The sequence below is a fragment of the Lagenorhynchus albirostris genome, chromosome 9 (genome assembly GCF_949774975.1).
Source record: "Lagenorhynchus albirostris chromosome 9, mLagAlb1.1, whole genome shotgun sequence".
Classification (NCBI taxonomy): Eukaryota; Metazoa; Chordata; class Mammalia; order Artiodactyla; family Delphinidae; genus Lagenorhynchus; species Lagenorhynchus albirostris.
Genome location: NC_083103.1, coordinates 78144464 through 78152540, shown reverse-complemented (window position 1 = coordinate 78152540; position 8077 = coordinate 78144464). Strand labels below are relative to the sequence as shown.

Sequence of the window (8077 nt, the reverse complement as noted above, 5' to 3'; positions counted from 1 at the left end):
CCTGAGCAAGGGTGTCTAAGTGTAAGAAAATAATGTACTGTGTTCCAAAGCAGTTGTGTTTCCACCCTATTGGGTCAAGATTAGGCACATGGCACACCAAGCTTCAAAACTTATCTGGAAGTGCTGGATGCACATTAAAAGCTCTTGTTGGTTTGGTTTGGTTTGGTTTAGAAGACAAAAATTCAATGACAGGAACAGCAGAAGAAATATACATGAGGTTATGTTCCATGAAAATAAACTGATCTTCAACAAGAACGATGTCATAGTGTTCTGGGTTAGAACCAGGAATGAGTTCTCCAGAAGAGTAAACTCTGCTTTTCACCATCGTCAAGATGTCGAGTGTTTACCTTTTCAGCATCTGGCTCCTAAGGGTCACGGACAAGGAATATCTACTTATCTTTGAATCTCTGAAATAGAAGACTGAGTCAGAATTGATTCTCCAAATTTGGAAATACTTATCAGAAATGTGCCCTTATTCTGTCCATCTATATTACCTAGCTTTCATAGAACACGTTCTCTCTACTCTTCTCCCCTGTTTCATGTAGCCCTTCATTAACTAACAAATTTCTTTATCAGCTTCTTTTGACAAACTGCATCTCTCAGGTGATCTCAGATTGTATAATTTTACTTTATTTGCTTTCAACTCATCACTTCTTTCCATTTCCACCTAAAATTCCTGAGTGCTTTCTGTTGACACTCAAATTTCAGTGAGCAACAGTCATTACACCTTGAATTTCATAAGTTTAATTTTGCCCCTTTTCAAAGAAAGTTTTATAGCTAATATTCTTCTTATTTAGTTTGCATTTAGTTGTACATACTGGCAGAATTAGCTACTATGGGCCTTTGGACTTGTCTTTGATTAGAAGGTGAGGAAAATGTGTACTGGATACATTTTCTTAGTTATAATATCAAGAATTACTTATTCTAAAGACATTTCTACATCTTTCAGTTTTGATGACCTTTATTAGAATTTATGTCATCTGGGTCATATTTACAATTGAATAATGAAATCAAGGTGAGACCACTGGGAACATTGCCAGTTAAACCCATCATGTGAGTCTTCTCATCCCCAGAAGAGGTTATTTATTTATTTAGCTGGTCACTTTTTTTTTCTTTTTTTGTGTCAGAGATTTTTCAAAAGAAGATTCTTCAAAAAAAAAAAATTCTTCAGAGAAGATTATCGATGGAAATAAAAGACTGATACAGAAAATTCAGCATATGTGTAGTTTAAAAAGGGAGATAAACATGTAAAACAGAGAATGTATAAAGTGAGAAGAGAACATGGCCCACGATAAATTCCTGGGAAAGCTATAATTTTAAAGAAACATTAAGGAAAATGAGAGGAATAATGGCAAAATAAAGGAAATAAATGGTACTTTGAAAGCATAAACTGAGTGCTTACCATGTGAGCTCGATTTTACCAGCACCATATAGTTGACCTTTATCACTGCAGCTAAAGATACTAAGAATTAGCGGAGATGACTGCCCAGGTTCTCCTCCTGTCGGCTTTCCTTTGATTCCTTGCTAGTGACTAAGGATTCAAGATTATGTTAAATATAGTTCCTGTTATTAGATAATGAAAAATGCAGAAAATATGATTTTCATCCCCAGCTGAACTCCTGATGTGTGATTTTGGTCAAATTTCCTCATATCTCTTTGATATTTTATTATATTTTTTAAACATTTTATCTCTTAATTTTCTATCTTTTTTATAAGATTTAATTTCTGTTCACCTAAAACATTTGTCTTTTAGAGCATGAAAACTTTCAAACTTTGGGGGACTCTGAATTGTACAAGCATGCCACTGTTTTAAAGGGAAGGGCTTAAGTTTATTGTTTTCTTACTAGAGAAAATCGTAAGGAAATACCTTTTTTTTAAAAGATAGGAAGAAAATCTACAAAAAACTGGAAGAAGAGAGACTTATTGCTATGTGGAAAGGAGATTAGTAGCAATTGTTTCCTTCAATCCCATTTTAGGAAAAGCATCATTCACTCTGTGTTACTTTATCTGCAGCCAGGAGGAATTCTTCCTATGTGAGTTTCTCCCCTCACCGATGGTTCATTTCCAAGATACCTGGGAAACATCCACAACTAACCTGAATTAACATAATCCTTTTAAGTAGAAAAATCACATTTACTGAAAGGAAGCAGGCTGTAAAAATCAAAAAAGGATGATGAAGAAAAATTTGTCTGATTTGTAGAGCCTTGTGCTTGGAAGATCAGCACAGTTTCTAGAGAGTTAGAGTCCAGGGAAGCTTCTCATATGGAGTGAAGGAACCATTGCCTCAGTAAATGTTCAGACTAATCTGACATCATTTCTCAACAATTCTGTAGTAACATTGTTCTTCATTAACCAGGTAAAAACATACCATAGAGTCTATTATTCCCCTCAACATCCTATCCTTGAGCGCAAATCTGTAATTCTGTATATATCAAAAAGTGTGTCTTTTTTTAGGAAATGTGTGGCTGGACTGTATAACTATTTGTTTTTTTATTTCTCTTCCATATTATTATTTATTTGTTTATATGTTTATATTCTTATAAGCAAGTTTTCCACTATCCTCTGTGTTACTGCCTTACATGCTCTAGATTTTATATACAACTTTAGGAATCAGTTAGCATATCTATATAAACTACTTTATGGATCTTATTGTCAATGAAAATTCAATTAACAGTCAAGGTAAGGGAAAAAAAGAGCATTTTACTCAAGCCAAACTGAGGAGTATAACCCAGGAGACAGACCCTCAGGGGCTCTGAGAACTATTCCACCTGTTAGAAATGGAAGGAACAGTCACATAACTTTTCAGGACAAAGGGATCATACATCCAAATGACATATTGATATATTATATAAAGTTCACCAAAGATACACAATCCAGGTAACTCATACAAAGTTAGCAGCAAGTCGTTATGATCCCTTACAGAGTTGAGAAAGAATGTTCTTCTTCAAGAAGTTACATTGCCAACATTAGAAGAAAGGGAAGAAAAGGATCTTTATGCTCGAGTGGGCACCCCCATGTTTGAGGAGGTCTAGTTAGTGTGGAATGCAGATGCACACTACACATGAGGGAGGGAGAGAGGAGGCCCAAACAAACACAGGAAGAGAATTTTATGTTTAAATTTTCTCGTCATACCTAAAAATACAAATATTATTTCATCATTATCAATGTCTCATCAACTTTTTTCCATCAACTAGTGCAGTGGATTCAAATGGGGGTGATTTTTTCTTTCAGAGGGTTATTGTTGATATGTGGAAAAATTTTTGTTTGTCACAATTGGAAGTTACCATTGATATTTCATGGGTAGAGACCAAGGATTCTGCTAAACATCCTACAAGGCAGACCTACAAGAAAGAAAAATACAGTCCCAACTGTCAATTGTTCTGATGTTGAAGAAGCCCTGAACTAGAAAATCTTAATATAGATGAATAGTAAGACTTTTAATTAGCCAGTAACAGGAGAGAACAGGCAGGAATAAATGGAAAGCTAAGAATGAAAATAAAATGTTGTCGGTCTAAGATTTATATGGGATTCCCTGCAATCACTCTAGATGATTAAATTCATATCTACTAGCAAACAATATTTTGACTTGGAATTTTGTCACTGTGATTTGAGACTTTCTGCCTTTCAATCTGTAAACATATTTTCAATACTGTGAATAGTACATCTGAATACATTCCTTGATTATTTTGTTGCTTATTTATTAACACTTGTTTTAGGTACTGAGGAGTAGCCATGAACAAGACAGACATCATGCCTACCCTTATGAAGGCTATAGTCAGGGAGCAAGGAACTGAATAAATGCTACAGGAATTGTAGTTAAAATTCAGGTCAGTGTATGAAAGGGGAAAAAAGAGAGTATATTAAAGGAAGATAAAATGAAGTATAAACTTAGGCTAGTGTAAGGGAGTGGCATTTGAAGACAGACTTGAAGGGTAAATAGGGTGGGGTAGGTGGAGATCCTGAGGTGGGAACGAGGTCAGGTACAGGACCTAGAGGAAGACTAGAAGGACCAGAACAGATCACCACATTCCCCTATTCTTCGTCACTATGGATCAGTTTTAGAAGATTCCACACTACAGAACCACACACCATCAGGGAATCTTAGATCTAGGGAAAGGAACAGGGTATTATTGAGCATGGCTAATTTTCAGGTAGTTTGGCATCTTGCAGCAGAATTTGGATGTAGTGATGCTCGCTGCCTGCTGATTCCAATGTACTGCATCTTCCTTCTTTGTCCAGAGTCAGGAAACCTGTATCCAATGGAAAAGACTTTTTGCACTTATAGATTTTAGAAACAAAGACTCTTTCTCAAAATGAAGGCTTTATATAGCCTTGAGCATAATAATGTATCACCCAAAGAATTTCAATTAACTTTATCACCCAGCCATTGGATACAAGTTCCATAAAGGCAGGTATGCTGCAGCATTTTCTTCATAGCTTTGTCACTGCTACCTAAGTCTGTACCTGGCACTCAGTAAAGAGAGGATTTAATCATCATTATGATCGTAATATCCTTTTTTAAAAGATATTTAATTTACTTATTTTGTTGTGACAGGTCTTAGTTGTGGCTCTCTGGGTCCTTAGTTGTGGCATGCCCACTCTTATTTGGGGCATGCATGTGGGACCTAGTTCCCTGACCAGGGATCGAAGCTGGGCCCCCTTCATTGGGAGCATGGAGTCTTAACCACTGTGCCACCAGGGAAGTCCTGATTGTAATATCCTTTTAATCTCTTGGCTGTACCATCCTCCAGCTCTCTAAGTGCTTGCACAGACATCACTCACCCAGCATTCCTCAGCAGCCTCTTTAGTGGAACGGTGTCTGTGAGCCCTGTGCTCCTGACTTTGAGAGCAGACCAAACAGAGCAAGCTCTTGTTGGCTTCACAGAAGATCTTCTTTGTCTCCTTATGGGTCCCACACGTATGTTCCTTAGAGTTCAGGAATTGCCTGAGATTTGCTTTTCTGACAAGGGACACCAGATTCTTCAGAAGAAAATTGGTTTTGAGGTTTGTCTGCTCTGATCGTTGTCTGCACACTGGGCAACTGGCAGGGTCTTCAGCTTGCTCCCAGAGAAGACAAAGACAGGACCTACAGAAGCTGTGTCCACAGCCTATGGTGAGTGGGTCTAGAAGGTAATTCAGGCACACGAGGCAGGTGAGCTCTTTCTGGAAGGCTTCTGGAATGTCTGAGTCCATTTTTCTGAGGGAAGGTAATCAGGAGTTTATTCCTCTTCCCCCAAGACAAAAGAGGCCCAAGGACCAAGAGGACTTGGTGTCAGCCTGCAACCTCCTGAGTGTGGAGGCCGAGAACACTCCATGTGGTGGGATCTGAGTACACACGGCCACTGGTCCTGCTCAGCAAAGGGATGCTGCAGCTGATGGAGTGTAAGTTGCAGGAAGTCCACCCATTGCTGACTCTCTGTGGACAGATAGTTGAGAACTGGCATGGGAACCCCATCCAGAGTCTCTGTGTGTCTTCTTCCTGGTGCTCCAGGTTACCCACTACCTGAGTACCGGGCGGGTAAAGCGCGTGAAGCGGTGCCTGAAGCAGCTGCCGCAGTGCCTCCACACCATCTCCATACTGCACATGAGAAGATAGTGCCCAGCAACCACGCCAACCTCTTCCACTGGCTGCCCAAGGAGCACATGTGCTTGCTTGTCTACCTGCTGACTGTGATGCACTCCATGCAAGCCGGCTACTTAGAGAAAGTGCAGAAGTCCACAGACAAGGCCCTCACGTAGCTGGAGAAGCTCCAGGTGCTCTGCTGCAGCCCCATCCTGTCCTCCTTCCAAGTAATCCTGCTTGAGCACATCATCACGTGCAGGCTCGTGACAGGACATAAGGCCACTGCATGCAGAGGGTGTCCCAGGTCTGTCAGCTGTGCCAGCAACCCCCCTGGCTCTGCTCCAACCACTCAGCATACACTGCCGGGCTTGTATTGTGTCTGTGTCAACTGCATGGACAATGCTAAAGCCCAGTTCACCACAGCTTTGCGGCTCACCAGTCACCAGGAGCTGTGGGCCTTCATGGTGACCAACCTGGTGAGTGTGTATATAAGGGAAGGAAGTAGACACCAAGAGGTACTATTCAGTTTGTCGGAGAGGATCAGTGCAGACCACAGCTTCCCTGTCAGCTCGCACTGCCTGCTAACGGCAGCTTTCCAAGTGCTTAGGCTCTTCATCTTCCAGGGACGCTATGAGGAGGCCAGTCGCACTTTACATCATGTTTGTCTCTGCGTATTTCTTGAAGCCTTTCTTTGCTTCTAGGGCATTTTGTACATAGAACAGTTGAAATAAGAACCTCAAAACTTACCGTCTGTCCTGATGTTAAGGTGCTTTTAGTGACCACTCTGTTATCTATATGTAAAGTTAAGGATAAGTTCTTAAGTGTACAGTTAAAAATTCAGTACTTGATATTTAATATTCCACTCTAGCTTTATGGAAGCCAACCCGTGTGTACGTGCATGCATGTGTGTGTGCGGGCTTTGACACTTCCCTTCACTGCAGCATCTTTCGATTACATAAAGCTGTTGTAAATACCTTCCTGTGAGTCCAAATTCAGAGCCTCACAGTTTCTCAATCATAAGAACTTAAGACAGCCAGCAAGGGAGGCCCCAGGGAGACATTACAGCTAGTGTCATACAGCTGAGTGTTTACGAAAACCAGATAAATAAAAGTCCAAACTTTAAGCACACAGGGGTGTGAGGAGGTAGCAGAAAGATTCCTGTTGGCAGGTAAATTATTGAAAGCTGGTCAGACCCCTCGTGTGCGCCTCCCACTTCGTCCTATCGACAGTGGGGCCCTCAGGGTCTAAGGTTCTGTAGGCACTGGTCCAGGGGTGCCAGGTTCCCTCACAGACGCATAGCTGCCTTCCCCTGTTGGGTCCTCACAGTTGCCCGTGGGTGAGGCCAGGGTCCTCCCACTGGGGTAAGCACTCCCAGTTCCAGTTATTGGGAACGCAGGCAGGGAAATCGGAAAGGGCCACTGGGCACAGTGGGTAAATTTGTTGGTTGTATTGTCTTTGTTTCCTTAAAGGGTTTTTAATAAGCATGTTTGGCATACTTTTAATGGGTTTGTAACATTTTATTTTTATATATATATACACATATATATATATGTATATATATATATATATATTTATTTTGTGTGTGTGTGTGTGTGTGGTACCCGGGCCTCTCACTGTTGTGGCCATTCCCGTTGTGGAGCACAGGCTCCAGACACGCAGGCTCAGCGGCCATGGCTCACAGGCCCAGCCGCTCCACGGCATGTGGTATCTTCCCGGACCGGGGCACGAACCCGAGTCCCCTGCATCGGCAGGCAGACTCTCAACCATTGTGCCACCAGGGAAGCCCACTGTCTTATATTTTTAGCAGCCTGTATCTTCAGCTGGTGCTTTTAATCAAGAGAAAAAAATTTTTGTAAATGCAAAACATTGTTTAAAAGACATAGCCATAGAACATAGCTTCTCGTTTGTGGATCTCTTTTCCTGTATATTCAAAGTAAAATAACTTTCGGGAACCATCAAAAAATAAAATAGGGACCTCCCTGGTGGTCCAGTGGTTAAGGATCCTTCTTCCAACTCAGGGGATGCAGGTTTGATCCTTGGCTGAAATGTTGAACGTATTTGGAAAACTGTGTTGCAAATTATACAATTTGCTTCCTTGCTCAACATGAAATCTGTAAAATTAGTGCCAAAGACATGATTGTTTTTATTTCAAATGTCAGATAATACAGGAAGCTCTTGCTACTAGGATGCAGTAAGTTGTTGTTTTTTTGTTTTTTTCTTTTTCTGCAGTACGCGGGCCTCTCACTGTTGTAGCCTTTCCCATTGCCAAGCACAGGCTCCGGACACGCAGGCTCAGTGGCCATGGCTGATGGGCCCAGCCGCTCCACGGCATGTGGGATCTTCCCAGACCAGGGCACGAACCCGTGTCCCCTTTATCAGCAGGTGGACTCTCAACCACTGCGCCACCAGGGAAACCCTAGGATCTAGTAAGGTTTATAACGTATGCTAGGTAGTAAATTTAATTAAGCAGTATTGAAAAACTTATCATAATATATTCAGAAAGTATATTTAGTG

The 8077-nt window shown here is 41.1% G+C and overlaps 1 pseudogene; it reads left to right on the top strand.

Annotated features, from left to right (window-relative positions):
* Nucleotides 1-5179: 5179 nt before the first annotated feature.
* On the top strand, nt 5180-6264 carry LOC132526529 (MAU2 chromatid cohesion factor homolog; annotated as a pseudogene).
* The last annotated feature ends 1813 nt before the right edge of the window (nt 6265-8077 follow it).